This window comes from Syngnathus scovelli, chromosome 10 (genome assembly GCF_024217435.2).
Source record: "Syngnathus scovelli strain Florida chromosome 10, RoL_Ssco_1.2, whole genome shotgun sequence".
Taxonomy (NCBI): domain Eukaryota; kingdom Metazoa; phylum Chordata; class Actinopteri; order Syngnathiformes; family Syngnathidae; genus Syngnathus; species Syngnathus scovelli.
In genome coordinates this window covers 16,186,423-16,205,394 of record NC_090856.1, presented here as the reverse complement: position 1 = coordinate 16,205,394, position 18,972 = coordinate 16,186,423, and positions in this window count along the sequence as shown.

Sequence of the window (18,972 nt, the reverse complement as noted above, 5' to 3'; positions counted from 1 at the left end):
TAATTGGCTGACCTTCCACCAAAATTCAAATCTGTTGGCGCGATGGCCGTGAGCCACTGAGCAACGACGAATATCAACAGAAATATCTTTATTTTCTGCTTGCAACTGGACCGTCTACAGCGTACACGGTAAGTAACACTCATTGTGTTTAAAGAGATTTACGTTTGTAATAGCAACGTGTAGCTGAGGCGCTAGCAGAAGTGTAGCCGCGTTGCGTTGTACGTGTGAATATTGGTCCAGGCGAAATGTTAATGTTTAATTTCATTCCTTTAGGTTCCACGGTGTTTGTTGGCTGCAAGTTTTCCACTGCAAGAAGAGGCTCGTATCATTGACCAGGAGCGAGCTACAACGGTGAGTAGCCATAACATTTATGTTAAACACTTCCTATTTCATGTCTAACAGTACTTGATTTAACAAATAACCATAAATAAATACAGTGTGGGCACTGAAGTTAACATATGTGATTATACTGCCTAATCTGTCACCGAGTATATTGTTGCAAAGTAATATAAGATCCAAAGTTGTAATTCAGAATAGTTTTCAAAAGAAGGCCATTAGAATTATATACAAGTCTGATTACCCTGAACATAACAACAAGCTATTAATTAAATCACAAATTCTTCAATTCAAAGATTTGGTAGATTATCAGAATAATAATGTCTAACAGTAATTGATTTAACACATCACGATAAGTAGATTGAGTGTGGGCACTCTCAAGTTAACATATGTGATTATACTGCCTAATCTGTTACAGAGTATGTTGTTGCCAAGTAATGTAGAATAGATCCAAAGTAGTAATCCAGAATAGTTTTGAAAAGGCCATTAGAATAATAAACAAATCTGATTACCTTGAACATAATAGTTAAGTGTTGAATATGTCCTATGAAGTCAAAATTTGGCACCATCATGTGGTGAAATTTGGAATTGCATCACATCCAATTTTGCCTGGGAACAAACAGATTAAATAAATCTTAGACTTAAATAAGCCACTCCTTCTCAAACAAGTAAACTCTGCCCATTTTGCGCAGTAGATGTTCTGTTAATATCTAGTATTTATACAAAGTCATAATTTAAATTGCTTTTAACCTTCATTCATCGCTTCAACCAACATTACTCGCTCTTATTACCAACTTGTATCGATTTAACTGAGCGTTTAATACTTCCTATCAGGTCTCAAGTCAAGATTTGGCAAAATACAATTTCAGCAAATCCAATTTTGCCAGGCAACAAAAAGAGATTAAATAAACTAAATAAGTCTTCTTCCCATTAAATAAATCAGAAAAGTCTGTCTTGCAACCAGTCCTCTTCAAACAAGTAAAGTCTGCCCGTTTTGTGCCGTAGATTTTGTGTCTATGCCTAGTATTTATACAAAATCATAATTTAAACGACTTCATTCCTTCATTCACTTTGGAAATTTGGAATTGCAGCAAATCGAATTTTGCCAGGGAACAAAAATAGATCAATTAAACTAAATAAGTCTTCTTCCCATTAAATAAATTAAAAAAGTCTGTCTTGTAACCAGTCCTTTTCAAACAAGTAAAGTCTGCCCATTTTGTGCCGTAGATTTTGTGTTTATGCCTAGTATTTATACAAAATCATAATTTAAAGGATTTCATTCCTTCATTCACTTTGGAAATTTGGAATTGCAGCACGTCAAATTTTGCCTGGGAAGAAAAGTAGATTAAATAAATTTAATAAGTCTTACTACTTCCCAATAAATAAATTAAATACGTCTTACTTGTTCCCACTCCTTTTCAAAAAAGTAGTTTAAAACGAGGGCCCTTCACTCAACCTTTAACCTCAACACCGCACGTCACATTGTGTTGTATCTGTGAATGTTGGTTGTGGCCAAATGATAGTTTTCTTTCATTCGTTTAGGTTCCACGGTGTTTGTTGGCTATATGTTTTCCACTGTCAGAAGGATGAAAATACAAAGTACAACGCTTGGACGTGGGCGACGACGTCACCGGTGAGTCCTTCCTTCCTATTTATTTACCTTCTAGGTGCTAGGTGCCGCACTGAACAACATTATGCCGCACTGAACAACATTATGCCGCACTGAACAACACCATGCCGCACTGAACAACACCATGCCGCACTGAACAACATTATGCCGCACTGAACACCATGCCGCACTGAACAACACCATCCCGCACTGAACAACACCATCCCGCACTGAACAACACCATCCCGCACTGAACAACACCATGCCGCACTGAACAACACCATGCCGCACTGAACAACACCATGCCGCACTGAACAACACCATGCCGCACTGAACAACACCATGCCGCACTGAACAACACCATGCCGCACTGAACAACACCATCCCGCACTGAACAACATTATGCCGCACTGAACAACATTATGCCGCACTGAACAACATTATGCCGCACTGAACAACATTATGCCGCACTGAACAACATTATGCCGCACTGAAAAACACCATGCCGCACTGAACAATACCATGCCGCACTGAACAACACCATGCCGCACTGAACAACACCATGCCGCACTGAACAACACCATGCCGCACTGAACAACACCATGCCGCACTGAACAACACCATGCCGCACTGAACAACACCATGCCGCACTGAACAACACCATGCCGCACTGAACAACACCATGCCGCACTGAACAGCACCATGCCGCACTGAACACCACCATGCCGCACTGAACAACACCATGCCGCACTGAACAACACCATGCCGCACTGAACAACACCATGCCCCACTGAACAACATTACGCCGCACTGAACAACATTACGCCGCACTGAACAACACCATGCCGCACTTAACACCATGCCGCACTGAACAACACCATGCCGCACTGAACAACACCATTCCGCACTGAACAACACCATTCCGCACTGAACAACACCATGCTGCACTGAACAACACGACGCCGCACTGAACAACACCATGCCGCACTGAACAACACCATGCCGCACTGAACAACACCATGCCGCACTGAACAACACCATGCCGCACTGAACAACACCATGCCGCACTGAACAACACCATGCCGCACTGAACAACACCATGCCGCACTGAACAACACCATGCCGCACTGAACAACACCATGCCGCACTGAACAACATTATGCCGCACTGAACAACACCATGCCGCACTGAACAACACCATGCCGCACTGAACAACACCATCCCGCACTGAACAACACCATCCCACACTGAACACCATCCCGCACTGAACAACACCATGCCGCACTGAACAACACCATGCCGCACTGAACAACACCATGCCGAACAACACCATGCCGCACTGAACAACACCATGCCGCACTGAACAACACCATCCCGCACTGAACAACACCATCCCGCACTGAATAACACCATCCCGCACTGAACAACACCATCCCGCACTGAACAACACCATGCCGCACTGAACAACACCATGCCGCACTGAACAACACCATGCCAAACTGAACAACACCATCCCGCACTGAACAACACCATCCCGCACTGAACAACACCATCCCGCACTGAACAACACCATCCCGCACTGAACAACACCATTCCGCACTGAACAACACCATGCCGCACTGAACTACACCATGCCGCACTGAACTACACCATGCCGCACTGAACTACACCATGCCGCACTGAACAACATTATGCCCCACTGAACAACAATATACCGCACTGAACAACACCATGCCGCACTGAACAACACCATGCCGCACTGAACAACACTATGCCGCACTGAACAACATTATGCCGCACTGAACAACACCATGCCGCACTGAACAACACCATGCCGCACTGAACACCATCCCGCACTGAACAACACCATCCCGCACTGAACACCATCCCGCACTGAACACCATCCCGCACTGAACAACACCATGCCGCACTGAACAACACCATGCCGCACTGAACAACACCATGCCAAACTGAACAACACCATCCCGCACTGAACAACACCATCCCGCACTGAACAACACCATCCCGCACTGAACAACACCATGCCGCACTGAACAACACCATGCCGCACTTAACTACACCATGCCGCACTGAACTACACCATGCCGCACTGAACAACACCATGCCGCACTGAACAACACAATGCCGCACTGAACAACACAATGCCGCACTGAACAACACCATGCCGCACTGAACAACACCATGCCGCACTGAACAACACCATGCCGCACTGAACAACACCATCCTGCACTGAACAACACCATGCCGCACTGAACAACATTATGCCCCACTGAACAACAATTTACCGCACTGAACAACATTATGCCGCACTGAACAACACCATCCCGCACTGAACAACACCATGCCGCACTGAACAACACCATGCCGCAATGAACAACACCATGCCGCACTGAACAACACCATGCCGCACTGAACAACACCATGCCGCACTGAACAATACCATGCCGCACTGAACAACACCATGCCGCACTGAACACCATCCCGCACTAAACAACACCATGCCGCACTGAACAACATTATGCCGCACTGAACAACATTATGCCGCACTGAACAACACCATGCCGCACTGAACAACACCATGCCGCACTGAACAACACCATGCCGCACTGAACAACACCATGCCGCACTGAACAACACAATGCCGCACTGAACAACACAATGCCGCACTGAACAACACCATGCCGCACTGAACAACACCATGCCGCACTGAACAACACCATGCCGCACTGAACAACACCATCCTGCACTGAACAACACCATGCCGCACTGAACAACATTATGCCCCACTGAACAACAATTTACCGCACTGAACAACATTATGCCGCACTGAACAACACCATCCCGCACTGAACAACACCATGCCGCACTGAACAACACCATGCCGCAATGAACAACACCATGCCGCACTGAACAACACCATGCCGCACTGAACAACACCATGCCGCACTGAACACCATCCCGCACTAAACAACATTATGCCGCACTGAACAACACCATGCCGCACTGAACAACACCATGCCGCACTGAACAACACCATGCCGCACTGAACAACACCATGCCGCACTGAACAACACCATCCCGCACTGAACAACACCATGCCGCACTGAACAACACCATGCCGCACTGAACAACACCATGCCGCACTTAACAACACCATGCCGCACTGAACAACACCATGCCGCACTGAACAACAACATGCCGCACTGAACAACAACATGCCGCACTGAACAACACGACGCCGCACTGAACAACACTACGCCGCACTGAACAACACGACGCCGCACAGAATAACACAATACCGCACAGAACAACACCATGCCGCACAAACAGTTTTAGATAATATTACGTCGCAGTCATGCGACGCGGACATGACGTCAATAGGCGGAACTCACGGCAAAATTATAATCCGTGGGCGTGGCTTGCAACAGAAAGTAGGAAAGCGGCAATGCTGGCAAACAAGACACAGCGGTTAGTAACACGACGACTAACAAGACAAATATTTTTGTTTTCAGCTTGCAACTTGACCGTCTAGAGCGTACAAGGTAATTACAACTCATTGTTTTGAAAAATATGTTTTTTTGTAGCCCTGAAAAGCGAGGGAGTGTGGCATTTGGGAGGAACGTCGAACTCGGCGTCTGCTTCCAGCCACAGACGCCAAATTTCGACGATTATTTCGACTGGTCAACGTTTGTAAATTATTGCGTTGATTAAAAACTTTATTTAACTCTACTCTTAACTTTGCCGTTTCAGATATGCGGGTATTACACCGCGGAAATGACGTCAATAGGCTGAACTCTCGCCAAAATTCAAATCTGTGGGCGCAATGGCCTTGAGCGAGACAACGGATACAAACACGACGATTATCAACAGAAATATCTTTATTTTCTGCTTGCAAGTGGACCGTCTAGAGCGTACACGGTAAGTACAACTCATTGTGTTTTAAAAGATTTATGTTTGTGTAGTTTGCGTTGCGTTGTATCTGTGAATGTTGGTTGAGGCTAAATGTTAATGTTTAATTTCCTTCCTTTAGGTTCCACGGTGTTTGTTGGCTGTATGTTTTCCACTGCAAGAAGAGGCTCGTATCATTGACCAGCAGGAGCTACAATGGTGAGTACCCCTTTCGTCGTCCATTTATGTTAAACACTTCCTGTTTCATGTCTAACAGTACTCGATTTAACAAATAACCATAAATAAATACAGTGTGGGCAGTCAAGTTAACATATGTGATTATCCTGCCTAATATGTTTATCACAAATATGTCACTAATATGTTTATTTGTTTATCACAACACCTTTGGACCTTCAGCAATCGATTATTTCCCTTCATCTACATAGAGACAGAACGATGGTGTCTTAAACATCTCATTCATTTCACCAAATAACTTCACGCAGGTGGATAACGGCCGTCTCGGTCACGCTATGTTGCGTGATGCAGTTTTGAAGAACCAAATGCATTTATTCAATGAATAAGTCAAGCTAGATCTATGTTTATGATGTTGTACGTTACGGTACCGATTGAAGTTGAGTCCGAAGCCAGTGGAAAACAGCGCTGCGTTTGTGCTCTCCAGGTACAAATGTTGTGATCTCTGACTGACGACCGGGCGAGACTCGAGTAAGAGATGTCCAAACGAGCTCCGGCAGGGCGGGTCAAGGCGGAGCGAACGGACGCCTTTCAGGCCGCCAATGACGAGCTGAGAGCCAAACTGATGGACGTCCAGTTAGAACTTCAGCAGGAGAAGAACAAGGTGAAAACCTCAACAGACAGACACTGCCTTCCTCCCTGCCTGCTTCCCTGCCTGCCTCCCTGCCTGCCTCCCTGCCTGCCTGCCTCCCTGCTTGCCTCCCTCCCTCCCTCCCTCCCGCCCTCCCTCCCTCCCTCCCTCCCAGTTTCCCCGATGTAGATTTGACATGCGTGTGCCATGACTGTGTCAGCCTACGTCAACAAATGCACCGAGGACATCAGCACCACTAAGAATATCATCACCCGGGGCAACAAACGACCCTGGATGACTGAGGAGGTGCGTCAAACGCTACGAGCGCGGAACTCTGCCTTCAAGTCTGGCGACAAGGAGACACTGAGGACAGCGAGAGCCAACTTGAACCGTGCCATCAGGGTAGCGAAGCGAGACCACAGTCGAAAAATTCAGGATCGTTTCCACGACGCCAACAACACCAGGAGTATGTGGCAAGGCATACGGGCGATTACAGACTACAACTCACCCTCCCCCCCCGGTGGGTGAAGTTGATGCTGACTTTCTAAATGGTCTAAATAACTTCTTTGGGAGGTTCGAGGCACTAAACGGCACTCCAGCAGTTAAAACTGTCCCCCATCAGGAAGAGGAGGTACTCTGCCTTGACTCCGCCGATGTGTTGAAGACCCTGAGGAGAGTCAACCCCCGTAAGGCCCCTGGCCCCGACAACATTCCTGGGCGTGTGTTCAGGGAATGTGCAAGTCAGCTGGCTGGGGTCATCACAGACATTTTTAACACCTCGCTGGGCCAAGCCACAGTGCCAGCGTGCTTTAAGACTGCCTCCATCATTCCGGTGCCGAAGAAACCTCAAATCACCTCATTGAATGATTACCGGCCTGTTGCACTGACTCCGGTCATGATGAAGTGCTTCGAAAGGCTGCTTAAAGATCACATCGTTTCCAGACTCCCCCCATTATTTGACCCGTTCCAGTTTGCCGACCGGCAAAACCGCTCCACTCAGGACGCCATCTCCTCCGTTCTTCACCTGAGCCTGGCTCACCTGGAGGAGAAGAACACCCATGTTCGGATGCTGTTCCTGGACTTCAGCTCAGCGTTAAACACCATCATCCCACAGCATCTAGTAGGAAAATTGGAACACCTGGGCTTCAACACCCCCCTTCGCAACTGGCTGCTAGACTTCCTCACCAACAGACCTCAGTCAGTCCGGGTCGGACAGAACACCTCTGATGTCATCACCCTCAGCACAGGCTCCCCTCAGGGCTGCGTCCTGAGCCCCCTGCTGTTCACCCTGATGACACACGACTGCGTCCCCAGGTTCACCACCAATCACATCGTGAAGTTCGCAGACGACACAACGGTGGTGGGGCTCATCAGAGACAACAACGACCTGGACTACAGAGAGGAGGTGGAGCAGCTGGTGGGCTGGTGCAGAGACAACAGCCTGATCCTGAATGTGGAGAAGATGAAGGAGATCATCGTCGACTTCAGGAAAAACCAGCCTCACCACGCTCCACTGATCATCAACAGCTCAGCTGTGGAGGTGGTCAGCAGCACCAAATTCCTGGGGGTCCACATCACAGAAGACCTCACCTGGACTATGAACACTACGGCACTGATCAAGAGGGCACAGAAGCGCTTGTACTTCCTGCGGAGGATGAGGAGAGCCCACCTGCCCCCACCCATCATGAGGACGTTCTACAGGAGCACCATAGAGAGCATTCTGACAAGCTGACTCTCTGTGTGGTGTGGAGGCTGCACCGCCTCCGATTGGAAGAACGTGAGGAGAGTGGTGAGGACAGCAGAGAGGATCATAGGGGCTCCTCTTCCCTCCATTCAGGACATTTCATCTCAGCGCTGCATGTCCCGTGCCCGTAACATCATCAATGACCCATCACACCCCCACCATGGACTGTTCTCCCTGCTGCCCTCTGGGAAGAGGTTTCGCACAATCCGCTGCAGGTCCACCAGGTTCTGCAACAGCTTTTTCCCTGCTGTCATCAGACTGTTGAACATTAGAACTGTTGAGCTCTAAACTGAACTCTGCATCACACATTCACAGAACTGTACTTTATAACACTACGGACCTCTATCTTGCACTATCTCGCACTACCAACTTTACTGAACTTGTGTAAACCCTTTAAATAGAAGTTTAATACATGGTTTAGCATTCCTCTGCACACTCTTGAATACTGTTTTGCCTACTTGCACTATTGCATAATTAGCACTGCTGCACTTTATACTTATTTGTAATATATATATACAGTATATGTATATATATATTTTCATAGGATATGTTACTTCTATTCAACTGCAATATCACTACTTTGTTGTAAGCCGTGTGCAACGAAATTTCGTTTTGTATGCACCATGTGCAGACAAGATGACAATAAAGTTTGTCTAAGTCTAAGTCATGTCAGGTCAGCTGTCTGGAGAGAGAGAGAAGTCAGGACCTGCGGGCGGAGCACCACCGTGCCACCGCCGCCATGACGGAACTCAAAAGCAAACTCCATGAGGAGAAGCAGAAAGAGTTAGCCGTTACCAGGGAGACATTACTGCGGCAGCATGAAATGGAGCTGATGAGAGTGATCAAAATCAAAGATGGAGAGATCCAGCGAGTGAATGCCTTGGTCCTCAGCCTGAGGGACGGCTCCATGGACAAGGTGATCCACTCAATCCGTGTCTGACTATCCGCACGCCACGTCGGGCTCCGATGCGGCCGCTACCGTATTGTGTAGCTTGTCCCCAGTAAGCGTCGCGGCGCTCCGTTGCGGTCTCAACGGCCCGATGTGGCGCAATGTCTGCTCAGGTGAGGAGCGGGGGCGCTTTGCTGGCGGAAGTGGAGGAGACGCGGCGGTGTCGGGAGACCGAGCGGTGTCGCCTCCACCAGGAGCGCGGAAGAAGCCCTGGCAGCGGCCCAGCAGGCCTGGCAGTCCCGAGCGGCCGAGCTCCGATCGGCTCATCACCAGCATCGGGAGGAGCTGAGCCGAACCAAGAGAGACTGCGAGAGGGAGATCCGCCGACTGGTAGGACTGATCAGATGCGCGGTGCGTGGCTATGTTCCCAATTTCGTTGTATACCTGCAGTGCAATGACACCTAAGGCATTCTATTCTATTCTATTTCACAAGAAGAAAACGTCCGGTTGCTCGCTTCGCTTTTGTCACAGCAATGGTGTTCTAGTCGATTCAAGATAAAAATTGGCCGGTTGCTCTCTTTGTTTTTGTCACAATTCTGGCAAATGAGTTTGCCCGCCTGCCTGAACGCTCCCCGTTTGTACATCCGGATGGATGAGATCAAGCTGAAAGACAGAGCGGTTAGTGTTTTGGATAAATCCCTGGGGCCGGCCACGTCCACCGCCTTCAGCTGCAGACTCAGGCTGCCGAGCAGCAGATCGCTGCCCTGAGGGATTCCCAAAGGGCGGGCCTAAACTACCCTGGAAGTGGGGTCAACGGCGCTACTAGCAATCCTCTTCATAGCGTAAGCCACCTCATCACACACTTGCAGTACGCATGACTTAGTTCGTTGCTGGAGGAAGGTAGCACAAAAACAGTTTTGAACTTTGAACGAGTGGTTGTGTGTGTGTGTTGCGGGGCGTTTTCAGTCTCAGGAGGATCGGGACACGCGAAGGTTTCATCTGAAAATCGCTGAGCTCAGCGCAGTCATCAGGAAACTGGAGGATCGAAACGCCCTGCTTTCTGAAGAGCGCAATGAACTGGTAATTTATTGACGGCACGCTTGAAGGTTTGCGCTACGTTTGATGCGCGCCATCCAGCGAGGCACCCATTGCGCTTGCTTATTAGTTGAGCGGCGCGGCGAGTCGGTTGCCTGGTTGATGTCTTTTATTGGGAGCCAAAGCCACGATTCCGTTCAAACCGATGCAAAAGGAATGGATACGTTCTGGCCCGCGTGTTGTGCGTCTTTCGCATCCCGCACTTCATGCTTGCAGCTTAAGCGACTGAGAGAAACAGAAAGCCAGTTTCTGCCACTCCTGTACAAAAACAAACGCCTGAGCAGGAAGAATGAAGAACTCTCGCTGGTGCTGTGTCGCCTTGAAAACAAAGTGCGCTTTGTCACCCAGGAGAACGAGGAGATGGCAAGCTTGGTAAGTCGACGCGGACAACGGCGGCGTGCCAACAGAGTCCACTGAATTTGTGTTCCACAGAGAAGGCCTAGTTCGCTCAATGACCTGGAGCGCGGTTGCGGCCAGCAGGACGGTGAAATGGAGTTCCTTCAAGTTGTGGAGCAGCGGCACATCATCGACGACTTGTCCAAGGTCTTCAGGCAGGCGACTCGGTGCACGTACGGCAGCGCCGCGCTCGCTCGCTGTCGCCAGGAAACCTTTTCCGTCCAAAGCTTGGCCGGCGGCCGCCATCCAAAAAATTGGCCCCTTAAATTCCGACCTTTCAAGCAGGAGCATTGTGCGCACGCGTTTGAACACGCTTTAGACTTGTTTTGCCGTTTTCAGCAGCTCAAAGCTCCCGTTTTGTCAGCGCCTTTGCCACTCGCTGTGCGCTGAAAACGACGGACTCGCCCGGCTGCTCAGCCCGTCAACCATGAGCCGCGAGCGCGACGTCATTGTCCGTAGGCAGCTAGTGGCAGAATGCACCCTGTTAGAGTTGCGCTCGCTCCAACTTATTTTGCAAGAACCACACGGGAGACAAGTAAGTTCTTTTGGACACCTGCAGGTGGAGAGTCCATCCGTTGTACGAATGAAGTCTGACTCTCGGCTCCTGCACGAGCATTTTTATTAAGAGAAACAGGGTGGGTGTAAGAGTGGATTGAATAGAGAAAGCCCTTGACCTCTAGTCAAAACATAGCAAGGGATGTTTTACGACTTTGTGTAGGAAGGGATAAGCGATAGGGATAAATAAGGGATAAATAATATTATTTATTACAGGTTGCAGTCAAAGTCAAAGCAACATAATCATACGATAAAGATAATCTGGAAAACCCTGACACACCCTGTAGTTGTCACTTTTGGAAAAGACGAGCGTCCCTCCAATCATCGCCGGTGACGGGTTTTTCAGGCTCTGGAGACAGGACCTCATGTCAGAAATGTCATCGTGAGTCGCGTTTGTTTCTGCGCCGGAGCCGTTCGTTCCCTTTGCATCCAAAGAATCTCAAAGGCGGATTATTTGTGTCGACAGGAGAGAGATTTGCTGCTACGATACCGACGTCGAGAATCTCTGAGGAGGAACAAAGCGTGAGGTCCTGCAAGGTGAGTCTGTTTGTTTGCGGCTGCTTGGCGTTGCGCAAGATGAAATGGCCTTTTTCTCGCTATCGTTCCTCTCGTCGATTCATCGTGAGGTGTCGCTTCAGTTTGTTCAGAGAGATGTTTGCTTCCGCGCCCGCAGGTCATCGAAACATTTTACGGCTACGACGAAGACGTGTTGGTGGACTCGGACGGATCGTCCTTGTCTTTTCACACCGACAGAACCCCCGACACGGAACCCGAAGAGGTAGCCCGCCATTTCTGCCAGCGTATTGGCGCCAAACATTCCTCTTCAGCCTGGAATCGGACTCGTCTTTGCGTCGCGGGTGCTTTGTCGCCGGTCTGACTGATTCTGGTACTAGTGCTGTGTTGCATTGGTGTGTGCATGAGGAGGCGGAGCTTCGCTACCGCCAGCTGACGCAAGAATATCAAGCGCTGCAACGAGCCTACGCTCTGCTAGCCCAGACCAGCGGAGGGGACTACGACGCCGAGAAGGAGATCAAGGTGGCGCCCCTTCCCGCAACCCCCGGCCAGGTCGCAGCCTCCCCGTTCTCACCCAGCCTCGGGTGTTCTCTGGTCTGAAAGGAGGAGGAGGAGCCTCCCTCCTCCTCCTTTCAGACCAGAGAAAAGCTGATGGTAGTGTCAAACGCACCTCTTTCAATAAGGTGCCCCCGGCTTCCCGGTAACGTGTTTGTCTTAGCCGAGTAACTCAATTCGAGGCAAGACTTCGAAGTGACCGCATCGTATTGATGGCTCCCCGCTAATGTTTGAAGTTCTTATTATGTTACGGATATTTTTAGATGTCTTTGTTAAGACCTCAGGGATTCGTTTGTATAGCGCACCCTAGCACAGTTTTGCCGAAGTAAATGTTGATATGTGTCCGTTCTACTTGGTCGCTCAAGCAGCGAGCCGACCAACTTGTTTATTCGAAAGATAATAAAAGTGTGACAATAATAGCATTTAAGGAGAAAATTAATGCACTTTACGTTATTAATTCTAACTTCTTATATGTAGATCTAGCACTTAACTGTCGGAGTGCTTCACCCCACTTGATTGCTTTAAAAAGAATAACAACTTTCTTAAAACGAATAAAAATGTCTTACTCTATTTAGATTTGCCCAGTAATTAATTTGGAAGGCAAGTCTATTTTTCGATCGTGTCCTGTTTAACTTTTGACGCGGCCCGACAAAATTAAGAACTGGGCCGCGCCCGACGGACAATCGAAATACTTTTATCCTTCACCAACTCAAATGATCTATTTTAACCATCGTCGTTATTTTATTTAGAGGAAGTAAATTTTCAAACGAATTCACTTTTGACGAAATTCACTCTTCCCTTAAATATCTACGAAAGTTATTTAATTCTCTAACATGTTCGGAGTTACTTTTTACGCGGCCCGTCAAAAGGGGAAACGGGCCTGCGCCCTTCAAATAATTAAATTACTTTCAGTTCTACACCAAACCAATAATCCGATTCAAACACTTCCGTTAATTTATTCAGACGAAGCAAACTTTCAAACGGATTGAAATTCACTCGTGTCTCAAATAACTACGAAAGTTATTCAATTCTCTAAAATTGTCTGATGTTACTTTTATTTATTACGGTCCTATGTTATACCATAATAACCCCCCGCACATTAATCAAATTGTCAAATCAACCCCGAACCATCGATTGTACATTCAGTACAAATCAGCGCACAACAAAGTAGATGAATATACACAACACATTTATTGAAGAAACATGAAATAGAATTACAAATCTTAATCACTCCAGAAACCGAACAATTTCACCCACTGATACCCGTGTTAATAAAATCATTCAATCTGATTTAAACACTTCCTTTAATTTATTCAGTCGAAACAACTTTCGAACGGATCGAAATTCACTCGTGGCTCAGATAACTACGGAAGTTATTTAAGTCTCTAACTTGTTCGGAGTTCCTTTTTACGCGGCCCGTCTAAAAGGGGAAGCGGGCCTGAGCCTTCGGTTGCATATTCAGTACAAATCCGCGCACAACGAAGTCAGTAATATACAAAACACATTTATTGTAGTAACATGGAATAGAATTACAAATCTCAATTACTCCAGAAACTGAACAATTTCACTCACTGATACCCGTGTTAATAAAATCATTCAATCCCAGAACAATTCGATTGCAAAACACAGTTCATAAAAAAGGGAAGAGGTAAATACCAGCTGCGTGCTATTTTTGGTGGAAGCAAAATCGAGTGATCAGTTCGATCTTGCTTCTAAAATCCAAATTAGAGAAACAGGCTGGCCACGAGGAAGCCGGCGGCCCGATGACTATTCCCCCCTCTCGCTAAAATACATAAAAACGGTCATCCTCACCGATTTCTCCTATAAAGTTGTCCAGTCCAATTTTTGGGAGTAAATCCAAGTTAATTTCAGTCCAGCGATCCTGCGTCTCACACAAAGATCTTTGGGACTTTGGAAAAAAAATCTTGAAACTCCTCCGGGCCTCTTCACGTATGAGCGCTCTTTTGGGGGAAAAAGCCCTGAAGCTGCTCCTGCAGGACCTTTTATAGACCTCTCCGTCCCCCCCCCTCCCCTTTCTTTTCTCCTGTACTTTCCCTATAGGGTAAGACTGCCCAGTTTTCCCACGCCTATAGAAGGGACTGGCCAGCTTTCTCACGCCTATAGAGGGAACTGGCCAGTTTTCCCACGCCCATAGAGGGAACTGGCCAGTTTCCCCACGCTTGGTTATCTGTGGCCTTCAGCAGCTGTTTCCGCCCTGACCACGCAGTACTTTCCACCAAATGCACAGCTAGTGGTAAAACCTTTCACTTCCCCTTTTCTTCTCTTTCTGTTACATGAAAATAACTTTTTAAAGTTACGCTTCAATTAACTCTGAAATAAAAATCCAAACCCTTGACCTACTTTTCTAAACAATTTATGTCACGCCACTATTCTCATAGTGACGGGTTTCTTGATCGAATTGACAAATAATATTGCTTAAAGCGGTTACAGAATACATTTTTAGCCAAGCAAAGAAATAAAAAAATAAGAATCACATTTGTGCTTCTCCAAACAATTTATGTCACGCCCCTATTCTCATAGTGACGGGTCTCTTGATCGAATTGACAAATAATATTGCTTAAAGCGGTTACAGAATAAATTTTTAGCCAAGCAAGGAAATAAAAAAAAAATAAAAATCACATTTGTGCTTCCATGCGTGACTCACACTCTGACACCGTGTTCCTTTTTTATATCTATTTTAACCGGTTCAGCTTATTCTGGCCCCTCTTTTGGGCTCACGTTTTGGTCTGGCGCCATCTTTTGGACAAATTTGGAATTTCAGCTCTGCCAATTTATTCCTGTGAACAATCCATATTCTACCATTTGCACCATCTCTACCCCCATGTTACATGACACCCCCTCTTTGGATTGAAAACAGGTATAAATTATCCCTGATCCCCAAGAGCGACACAGCCATGTCGTCGTCTTCGTCTGAGATATTCACAACCTCAGCGGTCGTTGAAGTAGGGCAGGCCGCTGCCATGTCTCCCTGTCGGGCGATCTCTGCGAGGGCGTTGATCAGGCGCGACAACCGACCAGCAGCGTTGTCGTCGTCAGCGTGGTTCTCCACGGCGAGGGCTCTCAGCTCCGGTGGTGTTGAACCCCCTGTGGCCACACTCTTGACATCTGCATCCTCATTTTCAGCCTCGCTCCTGCGTCCTCCGTCTCGAGCCTCATCGTCGTCCTCAGACTCAGAAGGAGCTGCATCCACATCCAGCGGGCTTATCAGCCGTACGGGGCTGATGGGTGAGTCGAGGGGAGGATCGTCATTGTAGCCAGGCCCTCCATACGCACGGCTGCCGTCTGGATCCCGACGCCCCATGCAACCCTCGCATGGCTCTCTGCACCGGACGTAAGACCCATCCAGGGTCCAATGTCCAACACACCGTCCTCCTCCCCGACGCGCAGGCCGGACAAGCCCCACAGGGGCCTCGCTGGGCATCTCCATAGGTCGGTGTAATCCATATCCTGCGTTTGGGTGCGTGTAAAAGTCAGCCGAGAGAAAGCGATGAGGAGCGCTCACTCCCGTCCCGAACACACGTGCACGAGCTAATTTGTCCAGCCCGTACATCCATGGTTGGTCCGATCTCCCATTGTGAAAAGAACACCATTCGTGTCAAAATGGTAATTCGACACTGGTGGCACACCATGGCATCCAATACTTTGACTGGAAGCTTGTCCTCATTTCTCTGGGCAAATTCCAGCTCTCTTACTTCGGTGGTCAGTACAGATGGCATCATGAAGCCTACTCCCGACCACATAGTAGGCAACAGGTTGGGTGTCAAACAAATGACACAAGTTTCGTCGACCCATGTCCAGTGAAAATGTTCTGGTCCACTGGGTGTGCAACCCCGCTTGGCCAATCTCACCAGATTTAGGGCCCTTCCGGTCTGGATCCCATTTAGTGTTCTTCTTACGATGACCGCACCTTTGTGTGCGGCCATGCGCACGAAGGCCGGGATTGTTCCGTGGTCCGTTGCCATATGTTATTTGAATTACTTCTTGGCTTGATTCGGGTCAGCCGATAACGGCTTCAGCTGTTCAACTCCTTGGATACCTTTCTTCTTTAGTCGTACTGTGTTTCTATCCAAAACTTCACTAACGATGTCCGAGCAGTCGTACTTGGCCTTCACTGCCGTGTTGCTGTTCAGGTCCCTCGACTTGATCCACACCTTCTGTCCAACGCTGAACCGACACTTCTCCTTATTCTGGGACGAGCCGTCTTGGGTTCTGCCCACTTCTTGTGACACAAAGAGTCGTTGGTTCAGCTCTTCGGACGGGGAGGGCCGGCTGCTTCTGCTCCTCCCGTTCAGGTCCGCAACCAAATCAAGCAGTTTAGTACTCCACTCTTTTCCGTTAGCATTTTTTCCCAACCAGGTTTTGACCAGACCAATAGTTCTTTCTGCCACCCCATTTGCTTGTGGTGTATAAGGAGGCGAATAGACTCTGACTATTCCCCACCTACGACACCATTCGTCCACCTGGGCGTTTTTGAAATGTGTTCCATTGTCTGTTCTCAACTCTTTTGGGATTCCTAGCCACATGCACCCATCTTCCAGTGTCTTGATCACACTGTTTGCATTGGCTTTTCTCACTGCTTTCAGCCCGACGTGTCCTGACATCGAGTCTACCAGCACAACCAGGTATTTCTCACCCTTTGCGCCACTTATTCCCATGGGGCCAGCCACGTCCATACAAACCGAGCCCCACGGCACAGTACTCCTAATCGTCAATCCATCCGTGCATCGTCCTCTTCGCCCTGCGTTGTATTTGTTGCACGGATTACAATCCCGCAGGACCGCACGAATCGTCCGGTCAGGGACCCAGAGTTCCAGCATCTCTAACTTTTTTCGCGTAGGCAGTGGACCCGCGTGGCCTAGTGCTTCATGCACTGCCGACACGACTTGCCTCACGCTCTCATCTGGGACCACTTTTCCGCGTGGGGTCTTGTCCCATTTTTCTGCTCCTACAACTATTATTCTTCTTTCCTGGACGTATCGATCAACTTCGTTATTACCTCTCCAATGAGCTCCTTCCTTCACATGAGATTTCTGGTGAACCACATCCAGACTCAAATTTAGCCGTAACTCGGCTATCTTTTTCCACACTTCATAGTGGGCCACTAGTTTTCCTTTCGCGCCCTCAAAGCCATTCTCTTCCCAAATGGCTAGGTCGAATTTGAGAGCTTGCGCGCAATAATGACTGTCAGTTATAAGTCTTACGCGTCCAGCGTGACTTTTTTCCGCTTCTAACAGTCCTTCCAGCACTGCCGTGGCCTCTCCTGCTTGCGCGCTGCCGGGTGTCTTTCCTTTGCGGCGGCAACGCTCCACTCCATTTTGCTTCAGAATAAAACCCCAGTGGGCATTCTGCTCTCCTTCCTTTTTTGACCCATCGGTGTATAGAGTCCATTCGTAGGGCTTCTCTTCATCCATACTCTTTTTGAGTATCGGCTTCTTTGTGGAGGTTGTAGTTGGTCCAATTTCCAAGTCGGGGTCCAGTAGGATGTCTTCCCATCTGCCCCATCGAATGTTGGTCGCTTTAGTGCTCTCGATTGTAGTCTTTCTTAGAAAACGATGCACGTTACTTCCCGTCTGGACTTTGATACCTTGTCCTTGGGCCAGGTCTTTTAAATTACTCCAGTACCTTGCCAACACTGCAAGTTCTTTCTCCTCCTGGGGGAATTTTTTCTCGACGCTGGACAGGGTGTAGGTCCACAAGGCCACCAAACCGGCACCTTCGTTGCTGACCGACACCATTGCATCATTTTCTTCGCACTGCACCTTTGCGACCAGTCTTACTGTCAAACTTCGTGGCTCAAGCCGCACGGCTTCTCGGACGGCCTGTTTCAAATTATTCAAGTTCTGATTGTCACTGTCTGACCACTGCCACTTGGTTGGTTTTTGGCCCTCCGGAGTTTTCTTCAAGCGGCCGTACAGTGGCCTTGCATGCTTCTGATAGTGAGGAACATGATCCCACACATAATTGCACAGTCCAAGTATTCGCTGCAACTCTGTTTCTGATCTCGGGGGCGAGATCTGTTCGATTTTCTGTCGAAATCCTTCTGAGATTCCTAAGTTCTCAGTCACTTGGAATCCCAAGTAATCCACTTAGAATCGGGCTAGTTGGCATTTCTTGAGATTCAGCTTGAGACCGGCAGCGGAGACTCGTTCCACCACTTTCTGCAGCAAGTCCAAATGTTCCTCCTCTTCGTCATTTGAAACAAACACATCATCGATGTACACCGTAACATCCAAACCACTCAGAACTTGTAAAACCGCTGATTGAAACACATTTGGGGAGTTTTTGTATCCTTGTGGCAATCTTTGCCACACGTATGATTTCCCTTTGTGCGTGAATGCTGTTTTTCCTTGTGATGTTTTGGCCAGTCGTAGTGAAAAGAACCCGTTTACTAAATCAATGCATGATTTGTATTTCTTCACTCTTAGAGTCTTTAGGGATGCCTGGGGATTCATGAGGCTCGCTCGATTAGCCACCGTCCGGCGGTTAAGAGCTTTAAAGTTTATAACTGGCCTCCATCCTCCCCCAGA